The sequence below is a fragment of the Dermacentor albipictus genome, chromosome 7, assembly GCF_038994185.2.
Source record: "Dermacentor albipictus isolate Rhodes 1998 colony chromosome 7, USDA_Dalb.pri_finalv2, whole genome shotgun sequence".
In the NCBI taxonomy this organism is placed as follows: domain Eukaryota; kingdom Metazoa; phylum Arthropoda; class Arachnida; order Ixodida; family Ixodidae; genus Dermacentor; species Dermacentor albipictus.
The window spans coordinates 22,608,935-22,635,955 of record NC_091827.1 but is presented as its reverse complement, the minus strand read 5'-3'; the positions used below and the strand labels follow the sequence as shown (position 1 = coordinate 22,635,955).

General features: G+C 47.3%; 1 protein-coding gene across 1 annotated transcript in view; it reads left to right on the top strand.

Annotated features, from left to right (window-relative positions):
* Window positions 1-25,296, top strand: part of LOC135915668 (uncharacterized) — a 381,759-nt gene extending 356,463 nt beyond the window's left edge. The window contains exons 14-16 of the mRNA XM_070521761.1: window positions 6,171-6,380; window positions 16,262-16,533; window positions 24,511-25,296. The gene's annotated coding sequence lies outside the window, so the exon portion shown is untranslated. The remainder of the gene's footprint in view (window positions 1-6,170; window positions 6,381-16,261; window positions 16,534-24,510) is intronic.
* Window positions 25,297-27,021: the final 1,725 nt, after the last annotated feature.

Sequence of the window (27,021 nt, the reverse complement as noted above, 5' to 3'; positions counted from 1 at the left end):
GATTTAGTTTTCAGAGCTGAAACACTGACGTCATACGAATAAGAAGAATGTATGAAGCTTGTAGCACGATTTTTGTCTGCTTCTAGGTCGTTTATGAGGCTAACACGATGCTGGTTCCATATGGCGAGTGCATTTTCTAGTTTAGGTTGAATGAGTGCCTTGTAAGCAAGCAAGTGTAAGGGATTTGGGGCGAGGTGAAGATGAGTTTACGAAATGGCAGTGTATTGCTAGCTGATGATATCGCGTTGTTTATGTGTTAATTCTGCGTTATATCATTTCATACTTTTATGCCTAACAATTTGAAAGACGATACGGATTGTACGATGCCGTTTGCGATATTGTATAGAAAGGCATGAAACTTGTGTCGACGGGTAATGCAAGAAACTTGAACTTGCTAGGATTAAGCATCTTCAGTCGGTCTTCTCACCAGTGTGGGATGTGGCTAATATCCGGTTGGAGGGCTTCTTGATACGCAGTGTTTATTACTCGGCAGTATATAACGCAGTCGTCAGCAAACATTCTGATTTGGCAAGATGCGTGCAATGGGAGATCGTTAATAAATATAAGAAGCAAAAGTGGGACGAGAGCGGATCGTTGTGGGACACCTGATGTTAAAGGAAGAGGATTGGAGGACTGGTTATTTATGATGACTGTTTGAGAGCGGCTTCTTAAGAAGGCTTTGATTCACTGTAGTACGTTAGAGTATAGGTTTAACCGAGAGGGTTGTTTATTGAACGTTGATGTGGAACTTCATCAAATGCCGTATCGTAGTCCAGCAAAATAGCGTCAAGGTGAACGTTAGTGTCAAAGTCAGCAAGCAAACAACGTGGCTAGTTGTGTTTCGCATGAATACCTCTTGCGAAACCCGTGCTGGGGCGGATGGAAGAAATTTTTTGGGTTTAAGAAGTCCATAGTGTGAGAGTATATAACATGTTCCATAACATTGAAAGGGACCCTAGTTAAAGATATGGTACGGTAGATAACAGTTGAATTTTTGTCACCTGAGTTGTAAAGCGCAACGACCTTCCCCGTTTGCCAGTCTTTAGGAATGAGGCGCCTGTGGAAAGTTGCTGTAAAAAGAACAAATTAAAGTACAAAGCAGCTTTAGCGGCGAGATGCTTCTTGAAGAAAAGGTGACGTTAAATAATAGAAAAATTATAGACCCGTTAGCTTACTCGCAGTTTTATATAAATATTTGCCAAAATAACATCCAATAGAACAAGGGCAACACGGGACTTAAGTCAACCAAGGGAACCGGCTGGCTTCAGGAAGGCATACTCTTCGATTCATCCATGTAATTAATCAGGTTATCGAGAAATCCGCAGAGCATAATAAGCCTCTCTATATGGCTCTCATAGATTACGAAAAGGTATTTGATTCAGTAGAGATACTAAGAGTCATAGCGGCATTTCGTATTCAAGGAGTACAGAACGCCTACCTAAATACCTTGGAAAATATATACTGTGGTTCTACAGCTACCTTAATTCTACAGAAGAAATGTAAGAAGATCCCCTTAAAAAAAGGGTCAGATAGGGAGACAGAGTCTCGCCAGTGCTAATCATTGCTTGCTTGGAAGAAATATTCAGGCTATTAAACTGGGAAGGCTTAGGAGTAAAGATCGACGGCGAATATCTCAGTAACCTTCGGTTTGCCGATGCCATAGTTCTATTTAGCGACAATGCAGACAAGTTACAGCAAATTATTGAGGTCCTTAAAGGGACACTAAAGGGTACTATGAAGTGATAAAGCAATGCTCTAGAACGTCGAAGGCGTCAATATAATCACGAACAGAGCTTTAGTAACCTAGAAATTGAGGTAAATGCATGACACTAAGTGAGATCCCCCAGCGACATTCCGCTACTAGCCCGATGACGAAGGCACTTCTCATCATAATTTGTCACTAGTACTCAACCACTCATATTAAAAATATCATTTCATTAGGTTCTAAGAGGGAAGAACATGCTACTTGTCTACTTCGATTCTAAGAAAAACTAACATTTTGACGTTAACCTTCAATAGTATGGGTGCTCGGAAGGTTTTGTTTTCGCTAGACTCTGCGCGCTCGACTCTGCGCGCTCGACTCTGCGCGCTCGACTCTGCGCTGCACGCGCTTTGGTGTTTCAGTTGTTTCGTTATCGCGTCGTGCTGCGCAGGTTCTGCTGGCTCGCGAAACTTTCATTTGGAACAAACAGCGAGAATGCCACGTCCATGTGATGTCGAGGGATGGGCGAACGGTCCGCGTAACTTGGCCAAGGGGAGTTGCAGCGGCGAATCCAACGTTACTTATCACTGTGTGCCAACGAGTGAACCTCTCTCATCAAAGCGATGAAGTGCCGTACCTCTGCCGCAGCGCGTTGGCAAAGAGCCGAAAAATCGCGTTGCGTGCGCGCTGCACTTTCGTCCAGAGGATTACGAGTTCAACGCCGACTTACTGAAGTCGTGTGGAGTGCCTTTCAAACCAATGCTCTCCCGTAGCGCTGTTCCGTGGGTCTTGTCTGCATCCTCCGAAGTGCTAGAACAACTGCAGGTCGAAAACAGGGTGGTGAGTGCGGCATTTGGTTTTCACGAAGCAAAACTTACAAATGTGCGAATATGTACAGCCATGACATACAGTTGCCGCCATAGTAGTGCGCAACGATGCCGGCAGCGCAAGCCCTCAGCAGCAGGTCACGTTCATCAGTGCTTAATTCCCTCAAGTCGAACCCAGCATCGCGAGCCAATGTGTCGTTGTCCGGGTCGTTCATTGCAACGAGCGTCAAAGTTGGCGTCATAAAATAAACAACCAGCTTATAGTCGCGCGCTTTCCATTCCGCTAGCCACCATAGTTCCGTTTTGAAGCTGCTGTCGGCTCAGTCTTGGCTCTGTTTCTGGCCGCGCGTTTGCGTTTTGCGAAGAAAAGCCGTAGCGCCGTCTGCGAGCACCGTTCCACGCACTAACGGTGCAACGTCATTATGAGTCTACCACGTTACCACTCTTTGATCGAAGGGCGGACGATTTGAACTGCGCTAGAGGTACGCGGACGCCTCCGAACGTAATTTCTATTCAAATAAGTCTCTTCTTCGCATGAAACAAGCGTTTAGACGTTTCTGGGATGGTATTTCAACAGTCCACGTTGACTTAAATTTAACCTTTAGTGTCTCTTTAACTGAGATGGTGTAAGAGTGGGATTGATGATTAATATGCAGAAGACAACGATAATGATAAATAGCCGAGCGATGGAACAAGAGTTCAGGATCGCCAATCGGCCTCTAGAGTCTGGGAAGAGTACGTTTACCTAGGTCAATTAATCACAGGGAACCTTAATCATGAGAAGGAAATCCACAGAATAAAAATAGGATCGATCGCATACGGCCGACATTGCCAGCTCCTGACTGGAAGCTTACCATTATCATTGAAAAGGAATGTGGACAATCCGCACATTTTGCCCGTGCTGACATATGCAGCAGGTACTTGGAGACTGAAAAAGAAGTTTGAGAACAAGTTGAGGCCCGTCCAAAGAGCGATGGAACGAAGATTGCTAAGGAAAACGTTAAGAAACAGAAAGAGGGCGGCTGGAATGCTCAGGTTCAGTTTAGGTAACCGTTCTCGGTTAGATAACCGTTTGACCATTAGGGTTACAGAATGGCTACCAAGAGAAGGGAAACGCAATCGAGGACGACAGAAGACTAGGTGGAGCGATGAAATTAGGAAATTCGTGGGCGTTAGTTGGTATCGATTGGCGCAGGACAGAGGTAGTTGGAGATCGCAGGGAGAGGCCTTCATCCTGCAGCAGACATAAAACAGGCTGCTGCTCATATTTATAATGAATGATCGGTGACGTATTTTTAGTAAGTGGTATCCATTAAGGCGGGTTGCTTTCCCTTGTCAGAACTGTACAAATTGCGATATTGATCATGTCAGCGCATTCTCTGTTGGAGACTGGTTGATCCGATGCGTTAGCCAAAGCGGTTGCGGATGTTGGTGCAAGGTTGATGATGCGCCAATATATCTTGGCGTTATCGCATACCACGCGCCCCAGGTCGCTATTAAAGATTATTTTGCATCGGTGATCGTACTCAAGTATTCTTTTTTGACTGAGTAGTATTTTTCCTTCGGCTCGAGGTTTCCTTTTATCGTAGCAGCGCAATAAAGCCACCTCTCTTTATTGTCGAGTATTGTTTTAGTCCCTTCGAAAACCGAGGAATAGAACGATTTTCAGCACATGTTATTCTGGGGATAAATCTTTATGGAAGGTCCTGTATTTTACTCTTAAATATCAAGCAGTTGTCGCTAACCGATCTCTGGTTAAAACTGCCATTGAAGATTGGAAGAAAAGTTGCTCAGTTCGTTATTAATGGCGTAGTCATTACCTTTGTCACGCAAAGTGATTGTTTTTTTTCGTATTTCATGGCAGTCGGCATGGAAGGCAAAATGTGCTTGAATAAGTTTGAGGTAGCAAATGGGCTCTAATTACGTAAAGGATGATAAGCTATCGCAAGGCATGTTCAGTATTAAGTCGAAAATGTTGCTGGAGTCGTCTATGATGCGTGTTGGGCTGGTTACTAGTTCATGAAGGTTAGATATCAGACAAACATCGAGAAAATCTCTTCATTCTACGCTTATTCGTTGTGAGTGAGAATTATGCCACTTGTTTCCTGCGTGCGGGTTATTTAGCGGTAATGCAATGACGAAGCCAAAGACGTGCTTTTAAAAACGTCTCTTCCACGGAAACCGGCATGAGTCAACCTCCAATGACGCCAATTCTCCGCAACACAATCCAGGAGTGGGCGCCGCAGCAACCACGTGAGCGTCTGCACCGAAGCTTTTGCGCTCGGCGGAACGCTCAAAGCAGAACGCCGGTGTTTCAGCAGCTCTCAAAGCCTGAGCTTCTGCAGAAATGTCACCATGGAAAAACTCGGAACGCGAATGAGGCGTTCAACAAGGTTGTATGGGAGCACGCTCCGAAGAATGTCTTTCTTGGCCTCAAGAGGGTGAAAATAGCGACAATGGATGCTGTGCTAACTTTTAATGACCGCAGCATTGCTCGAGCCGACATTTTGAGGTCATTCGGAGTTTCTCCAGGACGGTTCACAGTCCAGTGGTTGCGCGAAGTTGACCGGCAGCGACTGTACTTTGCAGAGAGGGCTACACGACTGGTAACTAAGGAGGTCCGGAAAACAATGCAGCTAGCACAGAAAGTGTTGACGATGGAGGGGACTACCAGGCTGGTGGCTATTGAAAAAATGCGCCAGAATTTGTTTCTATAGTTCTATATTGCAATAAAGCTCTTTCTTCCACTTCAAAGCCAATTATCTCAAAACACCAAATTTTGCTGCATTTGACCCTTTCTTTCAGACACTACAACCGCTGGGGCGATAACATTTTACAGGTATTGAGCAAACATTACAGAAAGTCTACTGAACCAGGATTATAAATATTCTTGAAGGGGATTTTCGTTTACAGGCTGTTTACTGCAGATTTCGGCTTTAAAATTTGGTGGGCCCAGTAAAAAAAATGAAAAAAAATCTAATCTTCAAAAAGAAATAACCCTGGTTCAATTTCACTACCTAACATTGCTGATTACAATGCCACCACGAATAATGTTATAACCCCAGCAGATCACGAGAAAAAGGGTCACGAACATAGCCTAAAATGCATGGCTAGAATAGGACCTACCCTGTCCCCTTAAGTGTCGCTACGGTGGAGCAATTGCCGGCAGCCACTGCAAGGCTAATCCCACCAGTAGCCTACAACCACTCAACTCAACTCACCCGACCGACACCTTTAAAAGGGATGCCGGATTCATTCACCAGCAGTGGACACGGCAGCACCACCATGACTATGTCACCTGAAGTTCCGCTTCTGTTGCTGGTATTTTACGGATGCACTTGCCTCGGATCGCTCACGGATGCTTCTTTTCCCCCTTATGGACAACGTCTGATTACTGTAATAAGATATTAAGAAATTTATCATGTATCGTATATTTGAATAATCCATCTAATTCCCGACCAGTCCCCGTAGTGGGTAGGAGCCACGTGCTGGAACGACAGAGGTCGAAGTTGCGCGTTCGCACGCGCAGTCCTCGACACGCGCGGCGCCGAACGCGCCCACAAAAACGCGCCCACAACGACGCAAAATCAGCCAGGTGTGGACCACTGCTACCAGCTGCTGCTGCTCCTCCCGTGCCGCAGGAACACGTCAAGGCCGGCACGCGGGAGCATGGCGACCATCACCTCCGTCGTATAGGCCACTCATCCGGGGCCTAGAAGGGCTGTCGACAACCGCCTCCACCCCCCCCCCCCCCCCCCGCCCGGCAAAACCACGCAAGAACCTCGGCCCCGTGCAGCCCCGCCCGCGGCAAAACCATCAGCGCAGCACCCGTAACAACATGGCGCATGCCGGTAAGCCCGAATATGCAAGCGCTTTATTGCAATTGCAAGTAAAAGGGTAATAGAGACGTTTTCATCCGCCCTTCCCCTGAGCTAGAACTCTTACAATTGCCGTGGCGAATGGTCGACCAGTGTTTGTTGGGTTAAGAGGTCTCTGGAGATGTGACAGATGCACATTAGACTTTGTTGAAGAAAAGTGCGAAGCGAAGTGGTCCCACCTTCACGGTCTGCTCAATTGGGTGTCCTGCGGGGACATGTCAGTGTTAGGCCTTCTGCTGCCCTCATGACCTTTGTGAGCACGGCAAGCTATCACCAGCGTTCCTGCCGTGCAACTGCGCGCAAATACCAGGCACGAGCCGAAGGGAGAGGAAGTATCAGGCAAAAAACGAATCCTTTCATTAGGAACTCGCAAATGGCAATGCTTTTCATCTAGTCCTATTTCCTGCATCCTCTATAGCTATGCTGCCTATGACCATCAAGCCGCTGTTCGGAAGTGCATGGTAGCTGCCAAGGTGCTGGGTTGGCAATACAACTGCAGGGGACATATTCTGCGACTATCGCTTCGGCGACACCTCTCGCGTGGCGTAGGCCTCAACAAGCGAATCAGCTTATCCGATTATGCTCAACCACTCAATAAGCGCGCGCCTAACGGCGATATCATCGCAGAAGCGACACTATAGCCGAAATTGATCGTTGCAGAATACGTGCCCATTGGTTCCGTGAGCTGCCTCACCGCAACATTTCTCGGCAGCGTATAGTTAAAACTCGGTTCAATAAGGAGCAGCACAGCGCTGTCATTTTTAAGTTCATTTAGTAAGCCATCCTTTATTTAGGACTCCTAATGTATTTAATCGCGATTACCGTTTTGTGGCGCTTGGAGGAATCGTACGATCCATTGCTGCTGGAGTCTTGCTCACCACGCATCGAAAATATTGACCTTTTGATAGGCGCTCGTCATTACTGGGAAATCATCGCGGGATCCACTAAGCGTACATCTCAGCTCCAAATTGATGGCAGTGGAGACTGTATTCAGATGGACAGTCCAGGGCCAGGCCGGCACAATGAAGTCAACAGGAGTCTGCTTCTCGGCTGCTGGCGTGATGCGTATAGAAGGGAGTTAACAAATTGACAAGGAAATGTCAGCCCAGATAAAGTCTTTCTGGGAGCTCGAGCACATCGGTATCCAGGAACATGAGCCAGTTCGTCACCAGGACGCCTTTCTTCAGCACTATAAAGAAACCATTAACTTTTAGAATGGCAGCTATAAGTTGTCGTTCCCTTGGAATTCGATGGTTGACGAGCTTAGCGACAACTACGAGTGCGCAGCAAGGCGTCTTAGAGCACATACAATGCGCCTCGTGAAAGGAGATTCGTTTATTAGGGAGTACGACGCCTCCATAAGAGATTACATAGAAAAGGGCTATGCAGAGCCAGCCAGCAAGAATTACGACACGTCGGAAGGTCCGGCGTACTATATGCCACATGAAGCAATTGTTCATCACGAAAGCCAGGCGACGAAACTGAGGGTAGTATTCGATGCATCATTAAGTGCCAAAAATTGCCTCTCACTGAACAATATTTTGGAAAGTGGCCCTAACCTACACCCAGAGCTCATTGATCTGCTGATCAATTTCCGCACTTACAACATTGCCATCGTTGCGGATATTGAAAAGGCCTTTCTCCAAATCTCCCTATCAGAGGGCGATTGGAACGCTGTGTAGTTCCTTTGGTACGCTATGATCCCAAAGAAAGGGGAAGAACTTCCAGCTGAGGTGACCTGTTGAACTACTCGAGTGCCGTTCGGTGTCACGTCGAGCCCATTTCTCTTGGCTGCAACGTTGCAACATCATCTTGAAGGCCTGCCGGAACATTATGCTGAGACTGCGGTATCCAGCGCAAGCATTTTAGAGCGCAGCTCTTTGGCGTCCGTTCCTGGGTTTCGCGTCGTCGTCGGCGTTGTCGTCGGCCTCGTAACCAGCTCCGCCCCCCTTTCATCCCCCCAGCGCTAGCAGCGACCGACTGATACCGCTGGATGCCGCTGACGCCGCTAGAGAGTCAAGATAACGTGACTGCATAGAACACCGTCGCCGCCATGCAGAAAGAGGAGGAAAGGGTCCCCCCCCCCCCTGTTCTTGTGTGGCGGATAGGGTGCTCTTCAGTTGCCGACGCGCCGGTTATTTCATGTAGGCCCCGGCACGTCGACGAATACGTGACCACCTTCCCACGGTTAGACCTGGTTCTTAGCGCTGCGGAAGCGAGGGTATCATATTGTTTGTGTCGGCATCGGCGGCGTTGTCCCTGAAACCAACTCCGCAGCTGGGGTTGACTCACTATCGGCGTCAGCGGCATCAGTCAGTCGCTGCTATCTCTTCCCTCCTCCCTTTATCGTGTTGTCCGCTTGCTGCGCGCGCTTCTGCCCCCATCGTTTGCCGCTGGGTGTACACGCCGCCCCCCTCCCCCCCCTTCCTGCGAGTCTCCGGTTGTCAAAGCGCCGGCTCGAACTTAATTCCTTTCTTCGCTCCTCCTCCAATGCAACCCCTGTGCGGTGGCAATCAGAGAGCCAGATCGGTGGGGGCGGATCTGTATATGTGCACCGCCCGAGCCGAAATTGCCGCTGCCGTTCGCCCTGTGCGGTGGCAATCAGAGAGCCAGATCGGTGGCGGCGGATCTGTATATGTGCACCGCCCGAGCCGAAATTGCCGCTGCCGTTCGCCACTGCGAAATTATCTGCCAGTTCTTTCTGAGCCATGAGCGAGACGACCGATGGAAGTCCTCCGTCTGCTGCTGCTGCTGCTACTGCTTCTAAACGAGCTGCCAGAGCAGAGGCCCAGCGCCCTCGCCGTCAGAATCCAGAGGTGCGTGCCGCCGAAGCAGAAGCTTACCGTCGCCGCCATCGAGATGATCCAGGAGTACGCGTCGCCGAAGCAGAGGCTAAGCGCCGCCGCCGAGAAGACCCTGCCGTTCGCGCCGCCGAAGCGGAGGCTCATCGCCGCCGTCGAGAGAAACCAGCAGTAAGCGAGGCTGAAGCAGAAGCTCATCGCCGCCGCCGAGAAGACTCTGCAGTTCGCGCCGCCGAAGCGGAGGCTCATCGCCGCCGTCGAGAGCAACCAGCAGTAAGCGAGGCTGAAGCAGAAGCTCATCGCCGCCGCCGAGAACGTCTTTCAGAATCAAGCATTGGTGTACCAAGCCGAACATATATCAGTCTATTTCTCCGACCACAAAGCTTCCTTCATCACTGTCAAGAACTGTTAGTGGAGTCTTTGTTAAAGGAATACGTGTGAAAAATTAAAAAAAAATTCTGTGATAGCGCATACATGTGTTGCTCGATTTCTTTGCCTCAATCTATCGAAAAGGTGAAACAGCTTATTTCCTGCGCTTAAATTTCGCATTAGGAAGTAACGTAATCGTCGGTAATTTTTTACATGGACGACCTTGTAACTGGGGTTGACAGCCTTGACAAGGGTAAAGTCTTGTGCCAGGAATAAAAATTTATATTGTGTCCAGCAGGGATGCGGCTACACAAGTGGATATTGAACGAACGTGATCTCGTAAACTTCATGGAGAATGGCAATGCGGAACGAACGAACGCTGATGATGGATATGCTGCAGCTACAAAGGTATTGGGAGTTGGTTGGAATGCTCAGACTGACCACTTAGAATACAACCTAACTTCACTCATCGACCTCCTCTCCGCAAGCGCCGACAACAAGAGATTTGTGCTGCAGGCCTCGGCAAGAGTTTTCGACCCTTTTGGATTTATTGCTGCCACAAATTTATGCGTAAAGTTAGTGTCCCAGAAGTTGTGAGAGTTGGAAATTGGTTGGGACGATCCTTTGCCTGAAACATTGCAGCCTGAGTGCGACTGCTGGTGTAAGGAGCTTTCATGCATTGGAGTATCCGTTCCAAGACAGATAGCGGCAGGCCAAAGAAGTGATGATACGGAGAAAGTGGCACACATTTTCTGTGACGCAAGCCCGAAGTCCTCTGGTGTTGTCGCATATATCGTGACCAAGTCCCCGTTCGGACTAATAAATGTAAGCTTGGTCATGGCCAAATCAAGACTGACCCCTTTGGAATGCCTCTCGCAACCCCGATTGGAGCTGATGGGAGCCCTTGTTGGCGTGCCGCTATGCCATTACGTAACCAAGACCTTGGATCTGAAGAACGTTGCTACTACCCTCTGAACTGACTCTTCCGTAGCTATGTACTGGATCAAGGGAAACGCTGCCAGATGGAAGCCTTTCGTAGCAAATCGAGTCTCAGGATTACAAGCTCTGACAGATCTAAAGGATTGCAAACACTGCCTAAGTTCAGACAGCCCCGCTGACCTAATTACCCGAGGCATTCTCCCATCAGCCCTGCGGGAAAGCGAGTTGTGTTGGAGAGGACCCCATTGGCTTCAGGAGGAGGACACGCATTGGCCAACAATAAGGAGCCGAGCTCGAACGTTGGGGAGTGCCAAATGAAAGAGCGAAAGGTGACGGTGATGCCCACAGTATCCTAGTCATCCATGGCAATTATCAATGTTGAGAATTATAGTTCATTCAGCAGAGTCGTGCGAGTAACCGCGTAGGTCCGACACTTTGTCGACAACTGCCACAACAAAGAAGGAAAGACAATCGTCCCATTAGGAGCTGAAGAAGTGATCCGCGTCGAATGATACTGGTTGGCTAAAACTTTGAGAGATGCGTCCAGCGATGACCTTTCAAACCTGAATAATCGAAGACCTCTGCACAAGAGTTCCTTTGTTTTACCTTTTAACCCGCACTTCGACAAAGAGAGCCTCATGCCAGTTGGTGCACGCTTGCAATTCAGTGATAACAACGAAGAGACTTAGCATCCCATCGTTCTCCCTTGCAATCACCCCTCACGTGACTGCTCATACGGAAGTAACACTTGAGAATGCTGCACACGGGCGTACGCGAGACTCTAGCACAGCTGCGAGAATCGTGTTGAATTATCAGAGGACGTCAGGCCGTAAAGAAAGTTATAAAGCAGTGCCTCGTCTGTCAGAAAGTTGCCCTCCAGCTACGCAACCAGTAGCACCACTTCCAGCTGACAGAATATCAAAAGGAAACACGTTCGGCATCGTGGGCATCGATTTTGCAGGGCCCTTCATCGTCAACAGTCACGCGACAACAAAAGATGCTACATCGCTATTTTGACCTGTGCTGTGACACGTGCCGTCCACCTTGAGCTCGTCAGCGACCTCTCGGCTACAGCCTTCCCCTTGGCCTTTAAACGCGTTGTAGCACGCCGTGGAACCTCCTCGACGGTGTATTCGGACAACGCGCTCACATTCAAACATGCAGCATGGGATCTAAAGGCCATGTTCGCGCTCTTGCAACTCGAGGAATTGCAGTCATACTTCGCTGGAAACCAGATCAGATGGAAGTTTATTGTATAACGGGCAGCTTTCTGGGGCGGATTCTGGAAGTAGATGGTGTGATCTGTGAAAATAGCGTTGCGAAAGGTGTTAGGTCGGAGCAGCTTGAGTTTCGAACAACTGACCACCGTTCTTTATGAGATGGAGACGGTGATCAACTCACGCCCTTTGACTTTCATATATGATGATGCTCAAGAGCCAGAGCCACTGTCACCGGCGCACCTTCTTGTCGGAAGAAAGTTGACAACCCTTCCTCAACATCTGCTGCCGGACGAAATTCCTGGCGGTGGAATGCATCTCTCACGTCGCTGGAAGTACCGGACTGTCGTGGTCGATGGTTTCTGGCGACGGTGGCGGAAAGAGTACTTATTGCATCTTAGATCGACACATATGTACCGCCCAACGACATCGAGCTTTGCTGCTCCTGAGGGAACACCGCTTGAAACGCCACATGTGCAAGACCGCCAGAATTAAGGAAACATTTAAGGACAGAGACGGCAGGGCGTGGTGCCGCAAATTGTTATTAAGTGAAGGAACAGAGGTGAACTGACCGATACAGCTGCTGTATTCCTTAGAGATTGGGGAGCAATGAGCTCGATAATAGTTTGCACATCCTGGGGAGATCGTTCTTGAGCCAAAGAATCCCCGCACTGGGGGCCGCCGATGATGTGGCGAGGAGGACTGCCCCACCTAAAACGGCACTATTGAGGTCACTGTGGCAGAAGCGCTCGACACTTGACAGCCCTCAAACAGCGTGCAAATTATTGGCGGGCGCTTTCTACGAACAGCAACCGACGGTGCGTTGGCGTCTTTCAAGTTTGGAGTGGGTTGCTTGCACGTGCGGGGTGCAAGAAAGCCTATTCGGCACAGTGTATGGCGACTTTCCCTTTCTCTTTACTCTCTCCCCTTTCCCGTACCTTCTAGTCAAAAATAAACGTGTGTCTGTCGTTTTTCCATCAGGTAAAAGTTCTTCGTCTTTTATTCGACCACAGAAGGCACCGTATGTTCTCGCTAAACTCTTGAAGTCACATTTTTTTCTTAGGCAAATGGGACGGCGAAGGTTCTGGCAAGGTCGAGGCTAGAAGGTGCACAGCGGTCTAGTGGTGCACGGCATCTTTGCATTGAGAGGCGAGTGGAAGCAGTCGGCGTACTTTGTCCCCATCGCAGATCTCTCTCAAGAAAGGGTCTGCTCAGCGATACCATGCACATCAGACGCCGGAGTAGGCCTCCCTAAATTTCCCACGCACTGGTGTCTGATGCGCAGCGGCAGACGTACGGCCCACTTTCTTTCCCCTGCTAGGCTCCCTATTGGCGGCGAGGGGTTACGGAGTCGCCATCTGTCGGAAGCGCCTCCCTTGCGTAGTACGCGGGATCGCGCGGCGCGCTCCTCATAGGTTTCGCAAACGGCGCTCAATAAGAACACCACGCGGCAGCCCTCCTGGACATTTATGTGGGTACTTTCAAAACGAGGGAAGTTTTTGACTGTCGATATAATAATCTTGGGAAACTGAAAGCACATAATCGTTTGCAGATGCTATCTCTTTACCGAATACGTATACAGTGAACGCCACTGCGAGCGGTCACCACGATGGAGTCTGCCGAACGGGCTTCTTGCGTGACAGGTTGGCAAACGCTGAGAGTGAACCATGTGAAATACGTTCTTATAGTGGGCTGTCTGTATAACCAAATGAGGCATAACAGAATGGAGCCTCAATCCAGCGAATTTCGCATGGTTTCGCAGCGACCGACTGCACGTCTGCATGCATGTCCGCACATGTTTTGCTTTCGCTGTGAGCGCGTTTTCGCACCATGCCGTGAGCTTTAGGCCGCAGCATATGAGAATTTGACAGTACACTAGCAGCCATTGTTGCGTGGACGCTATCAGAACTGTTGAAAAATAATTCCGTTATAGAGACTTCGACGCCTAGCTACGGCTACTGTGTTGTGCCGTCGCGACGATTCAATCTTTTTTTTGTCTTTTAAGTTCTTGGACATTTGAATATTATTTCTCAAGTTGTGTCACACTGTATATATGTCGGTCTTCCCAGCGTGCGATTTCTCTCTGCTTGTTTTTCGTAATCCATCTGCATTAATTCATAACACAAACATGACCATATGCCGTGCCTTTCTTTAATGTGCGTCTTACCGCTCCCTTTCCGTGCCAGTTAACTTGCCAGTATTTATATTATCAACAAGTTCATAGACCGAACCGTCATGACATTAGCCGGGCAGCGGTCGTGGGCGAGCGTCTCAGTGCGCGTTTTCTGCTACTCACCGAACATCGCGCAGTCCCGGCGCCGTAGCAGAAATGTTCCTCGCGTCTGTACTTGCTGCATACATGAGTTTTAGCCGATGGCTGTCTGCCGGTTATAAGTTTCGCCAGCCAAGCTTCACGCAGCTCCTTGCGCTGTGGCTACGTGTGAATAAGGCTGACACCGGGCTCCGTTGCGTACGTCTGGCACCGCGGCACCGAGCAGTAGTAGAACGCCTCCAAAGGCAGGCACTACCTATTATAGTACTTTCATATGTTGTCAAGCAGACACCCAAAGCGATAAAGCCTCGCCACTTAATCGGAACCGCGGCGCAAGTCGGACTTTAAACTTTCGTTTACAGCTCGCTTCAGAAGCAGCCGACGCGGCCGCTGTGTCCACGTGATCCCTCATGCCACGTCACGCCGACGGTGGCGCTAACTTTTCCAGTGGTGGAGCTCGCCCCCAATTGCGCGCGGATTGTGCCGCACGATCGTCGGTTCCGCTTGTGCCCGGTCGCGATATACGCAGTTGGCGGTAGAGTCACTGGGAAAAATTTTTTTCCAGTGACTCTAAGTTGGCGGCGACGCGCAGCGCCACCGCTATCCCTCCCCCCCTCCCCCCCCTCCGGCTTTTCGCAGGACGGAACTGCGCGTTGGCTCTCCGCTCTCCTCTCTCCTGCGCTCAAGGTAGAGCCACTGTGGTCGGCTCCGCTAGCGTCGTTTCATTCGAACTGCGACGGTGTTGTCGGCCTAGGAGTCTACACGGAGCGATGGCGACAGCGACGGCAAAAGTACGCCTAGATTATCCATATAATTGCTATATCAACCAAAAGGGCGAAGGTCACTGCTGCCTTGTCCATTTTACGGGGGTTCTGTCTCCGCCGTGTACCAAACGGAAGCATGCTGAGGGCGATGTGACAAGTTGTGGTGAATCCCTAACATGCAATAAACGTTGCATTCGGCGACAGGGTGTTGCCGCGGCGCTTTTATTTGCGTCATGGTTATTTGTAGTAGTGTTGTAGGGCTGTGAGTCAGGCGCCTCGTAGATGTGGAGCGCTGCCTATGGGGAACAGGGCGCTGAGGTGGTCGTCACGGTGTTATCCTTCAAGCGTCACGGTGAGATAAATCAGTCAGCTAGCGTTGTACAGGGTGCGTAGCAGGAGACGAGTACTGCGAGCCCCTGGAACTACGATCTATCAGACAAGTACAGGCAGGCAGAGGGATCCCTTCACGCGTGGTAATGGCCTTCCGCAGGTTGTCGTAGATGCCAGCGCGCAGTGGAATATTGTATCACCAAGAGCAGGCCACCTGGAAGGTCAGGTGTTGCGTGAAGACAGTTCAGATACTGATTGCCTACGTTGCTGAGGTAAAAGTGACTATCTCCTGAAAGGACTACATGACATGGTTGGTCCTATAAAAGTTCTGCAGGCACGCAACCGCAACATCGACGAACACAACGCTTCGAAAGGTTAACGGCTTGCTGCCTTTTACCGAGAGAACTCATATGCTGGTGACGTCGAGATGGATGGAGTATTTATTTAATGACTGCGGAAGCTATGGCTCTGTTTAAGAGTATAAATTGTTTAAAGAATGTGGAAACTATTTTTGGTGAGTTTGTGAGCTCGCAAAGTGACAAGTATATAGTTATAAAATTTTTGATTCAAGTTTAATATGTTTAGAAAGCTTCCACACGTCTAACTGCGTGAACAAAACAAAACAGCAGATTCTATATTTCAGTTTATGTCTGTTTGCTGATATTGAGCACGAAAACGCTATTATTTGACAAGTCGTTCTGTGCGATATATACAAATTGCCTCGAACGTACGCGTGCATTGTGGATAAGTCGCTAAAAAGACGACAGGGAATACTGATAACGCCTGCGACTGCAGATGGACAGGTAGAACGTTTTCAGTAGTTACCAGCGGTGTTTGTCATTCTTCAGTGAAATCTTGGCTCGAATAAAATTAGGAGTGTTTCGTATCTTTATGTTAATGCTGTTAGCAATGCCAGCGCAATAAGTTACAAAATGTTCCGCCTACTCATCTCCGAACCTGATAATGCACGTTCGGATGCAATGACTTTGTGTCAGGAAAGTGTGTGCTCAAAAACTAGATTTTATTGTTTGAAGTAACTTGTAGTTAACGTTTATTATTTGAAAAAGTGCTTCAGGGCGAGACCGGGTAGCCAGTGACGCTTTCGAAAGAGTAAGTCTAGATTTGAGACAACGCATTAAATTTACTGTTGCTCCTGCCGCAGCGGGCCAACTCACCGACGTCTACATAGTTACGTCTCGGCTACGAGGGTCCGTGGTGGCCTCAGCGGCCACCCTTTTGGGGTGGCTTACAAGCCCAATCCAACACCAGGCGGAGGCCTACCGGCACTGGGGGGTGGCATTCAGGCACGGGCCGGAGACACCCGGCCAGCTCCTTCAGGTCGTGGATGCTGGCCCGCATCCGGCCTCGGGCCGGATTGTGGCCAGTACTACCTACCAAACGTGGGAGGAGATCACAGCCACCAGCGAAACCACGGTGAGAAATGCTTGTGTTATAGACGATACACACGTTAAAATGCATTTCATTTCATTCCATTTTCTTTCCGTGAAGACCCCCCGAGGGCTTATTACATATGGGGTGCAATCAGCTAAAAAAAAACCATTAATAATGCCACATGTGTTTATATACAAAATACGTTATTGAAATTTTCAGCGAATTATGATGCACAGGCGATCTCTATTACATGTTGGGCATGGCCGTTCCAATCTTTAGCTGCACGGGGGAACAAGGAAGCTGAAAAAGTAACAATTCGAGCACGCGGACGAAAAACAGTTGTGGTTGGTGCGGTCTGTAGTGTACGATACTGGCATGGTGTAAGGTGCATGATTAAGTGATAAGCCATAGAACTTGTGGCAAAGTATTAGGGTGGCTATGTGAGGGCAAACTGAGAGAGGCGTTAAGGCAGATTTAGTTTTCAGAGCTGAAACACTGACGTCATACGAATAAGAAGAATGTATGAAGCTTGTAGCACGATTTTTGTCTGCTTCTAGGTCGTTTATGAGGCTAACACGATGCTGGTTCCATATGGCGAGTGCATTTTCTAGTTTAGGTTGAATGAGTGCCTTGTAAGCAAGCAAGTGTAAGGGATTTAGGGCGAGGCGAAGATGAGTTTACGAAATGGCAGTGTATTGCTAGCTGATGATATCGCGTTGTTTATGTGTTAATTCTGCGTTATATCATTTAATACTTTTATGCCTAACAATTTGAAAGACGATACGGATTGTACGATCCCGTTTGCGATATTGTATAGAAAGGCATGAAACTTGTGTCGACGGGTAATGCAAGAAACTTGAACTTGCTAGGGTTAAGCATCTTCAGTCAGTCTTCTCACCATTGTTGGATGTGGCTAATATCCGGTTGGAGGGCTTCTTGATACGCAGTGTTTATTACTCGGCAGTATATAACGCAGTCGTCAGCAAACATTCTGATTTGGCAAGATGCGTGCAATGGGAGATCGTTAATAAATATAAGAAGCAAAAGTGGGACGAGAGCGGATCGTTGTGGGACACCTGATGTTAAAGGAAGAGGATTGGAGGACTGGTTATTTATGATGACTGTTTGAGAGCGGCTTCTTAAGAAGGCTTTGATTCACTGTAGTACGTTAGAGTATAGGTTTAACCGAGAGGGTTGTTTATTGAACGTTGATGTGGAACTTCATCAAATCCCGTATCGTAGTCCAGCAAAATAGCGTCAAGGTGAACGTTAGTGTCAAAGTCAGCAAGCAAACAACGTGGCTAGTTGTGTTTCGCATGAATACCTCTTGCGAAACCCGTGCTGGGGCGGATGGAAGAAATTTTTAGGGTTTAAGAAGTCCATAGTGTGAGAGTATATAACATGTTCCATAACATTGAAAGGGACCCTAGTTAAAGATATGGTACGGTAGATAACAGTTGAATTTTTGTCACCTGAGTTGTAAAGCGCAACGACCTTCCCCGTTTGCCAGTCTTTAGGAATGAGGCGCCTGTGGTAAGTTACTGTAGAAAGAACAATTTAAGGTACAGTGCGGCATTAGGGACGAGATGCCTCTTGAAGAAAAGGTGACGTTAAATAATTGAAAAATTATAGGCCCGTTAGCTTACTAGCAGTTTTATATAAATATTTGACAAAATAACATCCAATAGAACAAGGGCAACACGGGACTTAAGTCAACCAAGGGAACCGGCTGGCTTCAGAAAGGCATACTCTACAATTCATCCATGTAATTAATCAGGTTATCGAGGAATCCGCAGAGAATAATAAGCCTCTCTATATCGCTCTCATAGATTACGAAAAGGTATTTGATTCAGTAGAGATACCAAGAGTCATAGCAGCATTACGTATTCAAGGAGTACAGAACGCCTACCTAAATACCTTGGAAAATATATACTGTGGTTCTACAGCTACCTTAATTCTACAGAAGAAATGTAAGAAGATCCCCTTAAAAAAAGGGTCAGATAGGGAGACAGAGTCTCGCCAGTGCTAATCATTGCTTGCTTGGAAGAAATATTCAGGCTATTAAACTGGGAAGGCTTAGGAGTAAAGATCGACGGCGAATATCTCAGTAACCTTCGGTTTGCCGATGCCATAGTTCTATTTAGCGACAATGCAGACAAGTTACAGCAAATGATTGAGGGCCTTAAAGGGACACTAAAGGTTACTATAAAGTGATAAAGCAATGCTCTAGAACGTCGAAGGCGGCAATATAATCACGAACAGAGCTTTAGTAACCAAGAAATTGAGGTAAATGCATGACACGATGTGAGATCCCCCAGCGACATTCCGATACTAGCCCGATGACGAAGGCACTACTCATCATAATTTATGTCACTAGTACTCAACTACTCGTATTAAAAAGATCATTTCATTAGGTTATAAGAGGGAAGAACATGCTACTTGTCTACTTCGATTCTAAGAAAAAATAACATTTTGACGTTAACCTTCAATAGTATTGGTGGTCGAAAGGTTTTGTTTTCGCTAGACTCTGCGCTGCGCGCGCTTTGGTGTTTCAGTTGTTTCGTTATCGCGTCGTGCAGCGCTGGTTCTGCTGGCTCGCGAAGCTTGCATTTGGAACAAACAGCGAGAATGCCACGTCCATGTGATGTCGTGAGATGCGCGAATGGTCCGCGTAACTTGGCCAAGGGGAGTTGCAGCGGCGAATCCAACGTTACTTATCACTGTGTGCCAACGAGTGAACCTCTCTCATCAAAGTGGTGAAGTGCCGTACCTCTGCCGCAGCACGTTGGCGAAGAGCTGAAAAATCGCGTTGCGTGCGCGCTGCACATTCGTCCAGAGGATTACGAGTTCAACGCCGACTTACTGAAGTCGTGTGGAGTGCCTTTCAAAGCAATGCTTTCCCGTAGCGCTGTTCAGTGGGTCTTGTCTGCATTCTCCGAAGTGCTAGAACAACTGCAGGTCGAAGACAGGGCGGTGAGTGCGGCATTTGGTTTTGACGAAGCAAAACTTACAAATGTGCGAATATGTACAGCCATGAAATACAGTTGCCGCCATAGTAGTGCGCAACGATGCTGGCAGCGCAAGCCCTCAGCAGCAGGTCACGTTCATCAGTGCTTAATTCGCTGAAGTCGAGCCCAGCATCGCGAGCCAATGTGTCGTTGTCCGGGTCGTTCATTGCAACGAGCGTCAAAGTTGGCGTCATAAAATAAACAACCAGCTTATAGCCGCGCGCTTTCCCTTCCGCTGGCCACCATAGTTCCGTTTTGACGCTGCTATCGGCTCAGTCTTTGCTCTGTTTCTGGCCGCGCGTTTGCGTTTTGCGAAGAAAAGCCGTAGCGCCGTCTGCGAGCACCGTTCTACTCACCAACGGCGCAACGTCACCATGAGACTATCACGTTGCCACTCCTTCATCGATGGGCGGACGATTTGAACTGCGCTAGAGGTACGCGGACGCCTCCGAACGCAATTTCTATTCAAATAAGTATCTTCTTCGCATAAAACAAGTGTTTGTATGTTTCTGGGATGGTATTTCAACAGTCCACGTTGACTTAAATTTAACGTTTAGTGTCCCTTTAACAGAGAAGGTGTAAGAGTGGGATTGATGATTATTATGCAGAAGACAACGATAATGATAAATAGCCGAGCAATGGAACAAGAGTTCAGGATCGCCAATCGGCCTCTATATTCTGGGAGGAGTACGTTTACCTAGGTCAATTATTCACAGGGAACCTTGATCATGAGAAGGAAATTCACAGAATAAAAATAGGATCGATCGCATACGGATGACATTGCCAACTCCTGACTGGAAGCTTACCATTATCATTGAAATGAAGGTGTACAATCCGTACATTTTACCTTTGCTGACATATGAAGCAGGTACTTGGAGACTGAAAAAGAAGTTTGAGAACAAGTTAAGGACCGTGCAAAGAGCGTTGGAACGAAGATTGCTAAGGAAAACGTCAAGAAACAGAAAGAGGGCGGTTGGGATGCTCAGGTTCAGTTTAGATAACCGTTCTCCGGTTAGATAACCGTTTGACCATTAGGGTTACAGAATGGGTAGCAAGAGAAGGGAAACTCAATTGAGGATGACAGAAAACTAGGTAGAGCGATGAAATTATGAAATGCGCGGGCGTTAGTTGGAATCGATTGGCGCAAAACAGGGGTAGTTGGAGATCGCAGGGAGAGGCCTTCGTCCTGCATAGACATAAAACAGGCTCCTGATGTTTATGATGATTGATTGGGGACTTATTATTAGTAGGTGGTATCCATTAAGGTGGGTTGCACTTCTGTGTGAGAACTGTAGAAAACGCGATATTGATCATGTCAGCGCATTCTCTGCCGGAGACTGGATGATCCGATGCATCCAATGGAGCGACACAGATGGAAATATCCCCATCTATGCCAGCGTCTAAAAGTCTTTTCCACTCCACAAACTGAGGTAGCATAGGAAAAAAAAGGGGGAACACCCCAGCATTGAATAAGCTATAAACGGTAAAACTTAAAGTAGGCAACTCCAGAATTGAGAGAAGATCCCTTTACAAGGAACTTTGTTTCTTTCGTAACTTTTCTGTGTTTTGGAAAGACAGATGCACCTCATGTGGTGGTGGAATTTTAATTCCTGTGAAAACTACTTTCCAAGCCACCTTGCTAGACCGCCCTTCATGTATTGAAATCTTGTATCATCGGCGTTTGCATAGGAAAACCTGCATCATCGGCGTTTGCTACCCTCCGCCGGATTCACCTGCTGAGTTTCTTGGGGATCTGAATGAATCACTGAGTTTTATACATGACAAATATCCGACCTCAGAATCAATTCTTGCCGGCGACTTCAACTACCGAGGCATAAATTGGCGGACGTACACAGCCGAAGGCACTGCAAGGAAAAATGAATCTAAAGAATTCCTCTGTTTGATTTCTCAGTTCAGTTTGTCACAGATTGTTTCTGCTCCGACACGTGGCGAGTCGGTCCTAGATCTTGTTTTGACAACGCGACCTGAAAAAATGACAATGCATGCTTTGGAATTTGTCAGTGACCACAATGCTCCTTCACTGCGAATACACATTAGAAAAAAAGAAGCCGGAAATTCCTAGGGAATCTATTTACAATTACGCGCGTGCGAATATTGAAGGATTGGTTAGTGAACAGTCATTGTCCAGTGAGCACTTCCTGGAATCATTATCAAGCCGCTGTTCAAATGACAACTGGAATCAACTGAATGCTGAACTGAAAAAAAAATAAAAGAAAGACACATTCCAAAAGTCACGCTCACAACGTCATCACAGAGCGTACTGTTCCCTTCGAACGTTAAACGTTGCATCGGGAAGGAAAAGCGCCTTTACACTAAGGCAAAATGTTCGTTATCTGAGGGCGATTGGAATAACTACCGTGCGCAGTCGAGAATATGCCAAGCAGTAATTGAGAGAGCCAAAGATAAATATTTTAATCATGACATATCAACTTTACTTAAAACCAATACTCAGAAGTTTTGGAAAGTAGTCGATCCTAAGCCTCCTTCATGTAGTCTTATAAAAATAGTAAAAGACGGTGATTTTATTCAACCGTCTGAGGTTGCAACCGAATTGAACCTATTCTTTAGCTCCGTGTTTACTAACAAAAGACCACTTGTCACAGGTTTTAATGCTTTAGTATAAACGCGGACATGAATGACATGTTAATTATGCAGGAAGGCATTGAGCAAGCTACTAATCGTTTGCCGAGTAATTCAGCACCCGGACCCCATGACATATGTCCAAAACTGCTCAAGCTAAGAAAACCAGTGATGGCTCACATGTTCGTCCAGATTTTTCAGTAATCCATTGATACAGGAATTGGGCCTGACGCTTGGAAAATCGCACGCATTATACTTATATTTACACCTGGAGATTCTTCTGTCCTTTAAAATTACAGGCCCATCTCATTAAAAAGTATACCTTGCAAAATTCTGGAACACATCATATCATCAGCAATAATGAAGTACGTGAGTCAGCAGAGCTTTTTTTTTTTTGGAAACCAACACGCATTCTTGCGCGGCCGTTCCGGCGAGTCACAGTTATTTGAACTCGTGGCCGACCTGGACGGCGCTATACACCATTCATAGAGAATTGATGCCGTACTCATCGACTTTGCTAAAGCGTTCGACAAAGTTGCTCACGATGGTCTTATATTTAAACTTGGAAATCTAAGCGTAAACAGCAATTATTGCACCAAGTTTCAGTGATGTTAAGGTCGGACTGGAGAGCACGAGAATCGGCGTCCTTAGTAATAGGACGATAGATTAAACAATCATCAGCAAAAAAACGAATTGTTGAAAAACAACCAAGGCGCATCTAGAGACTGCCCAGACGCATCGGGGATTTCACGTGTTTGGCATTGAATTCTCGCAAAATAGGAATTTTAATAATGGCTACAACACTCTTACGTCGGGCGCACAGGTACTGCTAACAAGGCTTCTCTTTCAATATCATCAAATATTGCGCAAAAGCCTACATGGAATCTGTTCTCCTTAGACATTTGTGGTATTGTGATAGCAATTATATGGACACTCCAGCCGAATTTCTGCCGTCGCCGTCGCCGTGAGTGTCCGTATGAGTGAAAGCGTGTGAGGGTGAGCGAGTGAACGCATGCGCGAGCGAGGAACGCGGCCCGGATGTGCGCCCTCTCCTTTGACGCGCGAAGCAGGAGGGGTGAGGCGAGGGAGGTGGGGCGTTCTTCTATGGCGGCCGCTATGGCGCTTCGATGTCCTCCTCGCCCGCCACTCCGTACAGAGTGGACACAACCGCGGCGTCTACTAGAGCGTTAGAACGTGAATCGCGGACGCCGTAGTAAACGCCTTTGGTGGACGCCATCGGGCCAGGTTGCTGGCGCTCGTGTGTCTTGAAAGCGGACTGCGACGTGGCTAGAGTGGGCGCCCACACGTGCCTCATCTCCAAAGTGATTTGCGATGTTGGCAGAGTGCGCGTAGCGCTGATAGCTTCGTATGCGCTGGGCTCTCGATGTTTCGTACGCATTGAAGCTATATATATGCACGGTGGTCAACTGGCTCGGAGCTGCTGCCGTGATTGTTAACTCCAGCGTTTTCACAGAGTTTTCGATGCCATCGAGCGATGTGTTTTCTTCTTTACCTGTGCGTGCGTAACACCGTGCTGGTTAATTTAGTTAGAACACGTTGACGGGCTAGTTGGTTTGAATCCATGATATAATGTGTAAGCGTGACAAAACAAGGACGTACAGCAGACACACAAAGACAGTGCTGTCTCCGTGGGCCTGTTTCTACGTCATCTTTGAGTCACGCTTAAGTATTTTATCATTGTTAATTTAGTTTGTAACGGATGTTTAGAAGCTTATATGCCCAATAAAATGAATATCCTCACTTTGTACACTATCTACTAATTTGTGATCGCAATCGGTGCTTCGCCTTTCCGGCAGAACTGCGAACTATTCTAGTACCTGCACAACACATTGATATGGTTCATACATATTCGCCATCCGCAAGTACCAAAGTTCAACACAACAGCTAAGACACTGGCCTCCAGAGCGTGGGTTCGTGTGTTCGAAACACGCCACCGACAAGCGCTTTTCCTTCCAAATTTCCTTCCGTATTTTTATGCATAACTTATCCGTGTGGGTTTGCTTCACGTGACGGACAGTATTGGTCGTTGGGTACGCATAGAAATGCTTACTGATTAATAATTATATGGACATGGGCTTGCTGCCATACTTTATTGGACGAGCTGCTCCAAAGACGTCCGTATGGTTGGGACATACGATTCTGCCAACATCCGCACTTGTGTGTATATCGAGTACTATTATGAAATGGCGCGTCGTGTCGGTCCATATGCTATACCAAGGTGAACAAGATCGTCTTTCAAACGCGCTGAAAGATTAGACCACGCGGGATCAAATAATCAAAGCATTTTCGTTCACTACAGGTTGCGCCCTGTATAACGGCAGTAGCGTGTCTTATTTCGAGAAATGCAACGTTCTTTTGAATCACGCACTTTGTTGTTCTTGCTTTCCAGAAGCACCTCGGTGCATTTAACATCACGAAGGAAGATGTGATGAAGGCTGTGGAGAAACTTGGCAACATGGGTGCATATAGCTTGCTCGACCGAAATTGTCAGTGCTTTACGCGAAGACTGTTGATGCTGTTGAAGATACCCCTGCCCATGGACATCTTGCCTGCGGAAAGTGTCATCGTGGAAGCTGTCACCGGAGGAGCACCAAAAGCAGCGCTTGCATCATCGGTTTTTTTTGTGAGGTTTGATTCCGCACAGCTAAATTGAATTTTTATGCATATATTGCCACCAAAATTTTTGCGCTCAATCAGAAAGATAGATCCGAAATTTCGCAGTTGAGCCCACACCACTATGGCATCGTCACCACCATTTGTTGTCTCAGCTACATAATAGGGAGAAACATAATAGGGAGAAACATAATAGGGAGAAAATTCCTTAGGCATAAACAATTGCCCTCTCTTCGTGATAACGAAATGAAACCAAAATTGGACAGTTGATGAACACAGAACCAAACTAAGATAATCATATACAGTGTAGGAGGTTGCTGCTTCGCCACTTCTTCCGAGTAGCCAAGAAGACAAGAACCCAACAAGGCTTTTGAAACTCGTCGCTCAAGTCCTTCTCTCCAACATATTTTTTTTAATGTATTAGCTAAGGCATTCGATGTTCCTGTTTGTTATGGAGACTACACGTAAGCACTGATTTGCATGTAGACTACCTACTGTTTGTGATGTGTCCTCGTTGCAGGAAAGAGCGGTGTTGTGCAATAAATCAGCGCTCCTTCTATGCACATTCGTCCCCGGTCCCCCTCTCTTGTAACGCGTGACTCAATACTACGTGCAAACATCCCGAGCAATGGCAAACAAAGAAATTAGCATATATATAGTATTATATATATATATACATATATACATATATATATATATATATATATATATATATATATATATATATATATATATATATATATATATATATATATATATGCGCTTACGAATGTTTCATATAGTATTATGCGAATTTCTTTGCTTTCCATTGCTCGGAATGTTTGCACGTAGTATTGAGTACATAGTATATATATATATATATATATATATATATATATATATATATATATATATATATATATATATATACACGCAATTTCAATGAGACAATAGAAACAACAGCGCTTCGTCTCACTTGACGCATGAGAAATTTGGGGACGCCAATGTGCAGGCAACAAATTTTCCTTCCCGACTATAGAGTCAGACGTGGGGACGAACATTGCAAGCGTGCTTGACGTAATTAGTGTAAGTGTAATTCATCGCTGCTTCGTTAAGTGCGACGTGGAACTTAGTATTTAGTATTTAGCAGGCGGGGTAACCGTGCTCCATAGGTAGATGAAACAGGGCTAGGGATGGAAGAATGGATGGGCTGAACGTCTGCGGAGGGGGATTTAATTCCGTTTTTACGTCTTCGTCAAATCAAGTATACAAGGAGGTTCGTTCCCATTCACTTCCGCTCCTGTGACGCCAATTAGAGAGGCGAGCTGGTCGCTTGTGAGGCTCAAAGAATTCCGCGTCACACATCGATGTAGTCTCGTTTCGGGGGAAATGTATGTTTTGGTCTGAGTCATGGATCGTAGTGGCACTCGGAGATGAAACTAACATGTCGGCTGTCACGACGTGTTAAGTTCGGCTGTCAAACAGACTGCGGAACAGGCGCTGGTGCATTGCCTGGATCGTTAACTCGGAAACAGACATCATGGGTCGAGACGGCTGTACTTGTAGGGACAAGGCGTAGGGAATGGATGATTACTTTCGTCAGTTTTGCGAGTAAACCTTCAATAAGACAGCTATAGAGCGGTAAATAGAAGATATGTCTGCACGTTGCATTGGAAACTCTGTGACAAAACGTAGCTTACTCCACCTGCGTTTTGTGCATGCCGCCGACTGTCATTAAGGTCGCGAAGCTAATTCTGCATAAACCATTACTATTCGGTAGCACGCACAGAATGTAGAGTGCCTGAAGATGTACGAGCCATTGATCACGCACACCCGGTTCATCCATGCTAAGATGTAGGTCGCATCTAACTTTCGACGCGTGAAAAACAGCGTTTTAGGTCGTCTGTGTCCACGTGCCGATATTCGAGTCGCCTTGCTAGGTTTTACTGGGATAGCAATTATGCGGTTGCTGGATTTCCAGAGACGCGGAGTTCGTTTGGCTGCCAAATATGACGACGCAATGTTAACGCACTACGGGTCGGCTCAGCGGAGGAACCACGATGCCGTTCCACTTTCCGCAGCCTGCTGGCATGAGCGCTGTGGGCACGCAGACTATAAGCACATTATGATGTTCCTGCTGACCTGTTTCTGTGCATGCGCATGGTCTGGGGGGAACGGGCACCAAAGGTCGAGCTATAAAATCATCTAATATTTCACTGCGCGCTTACTGACACAGACGGCTTCCCGTTGGGCTCATCATGTGCACCTTCGAGATGCGACGCCAACAATGTCACTGGCGGTGCTCCTC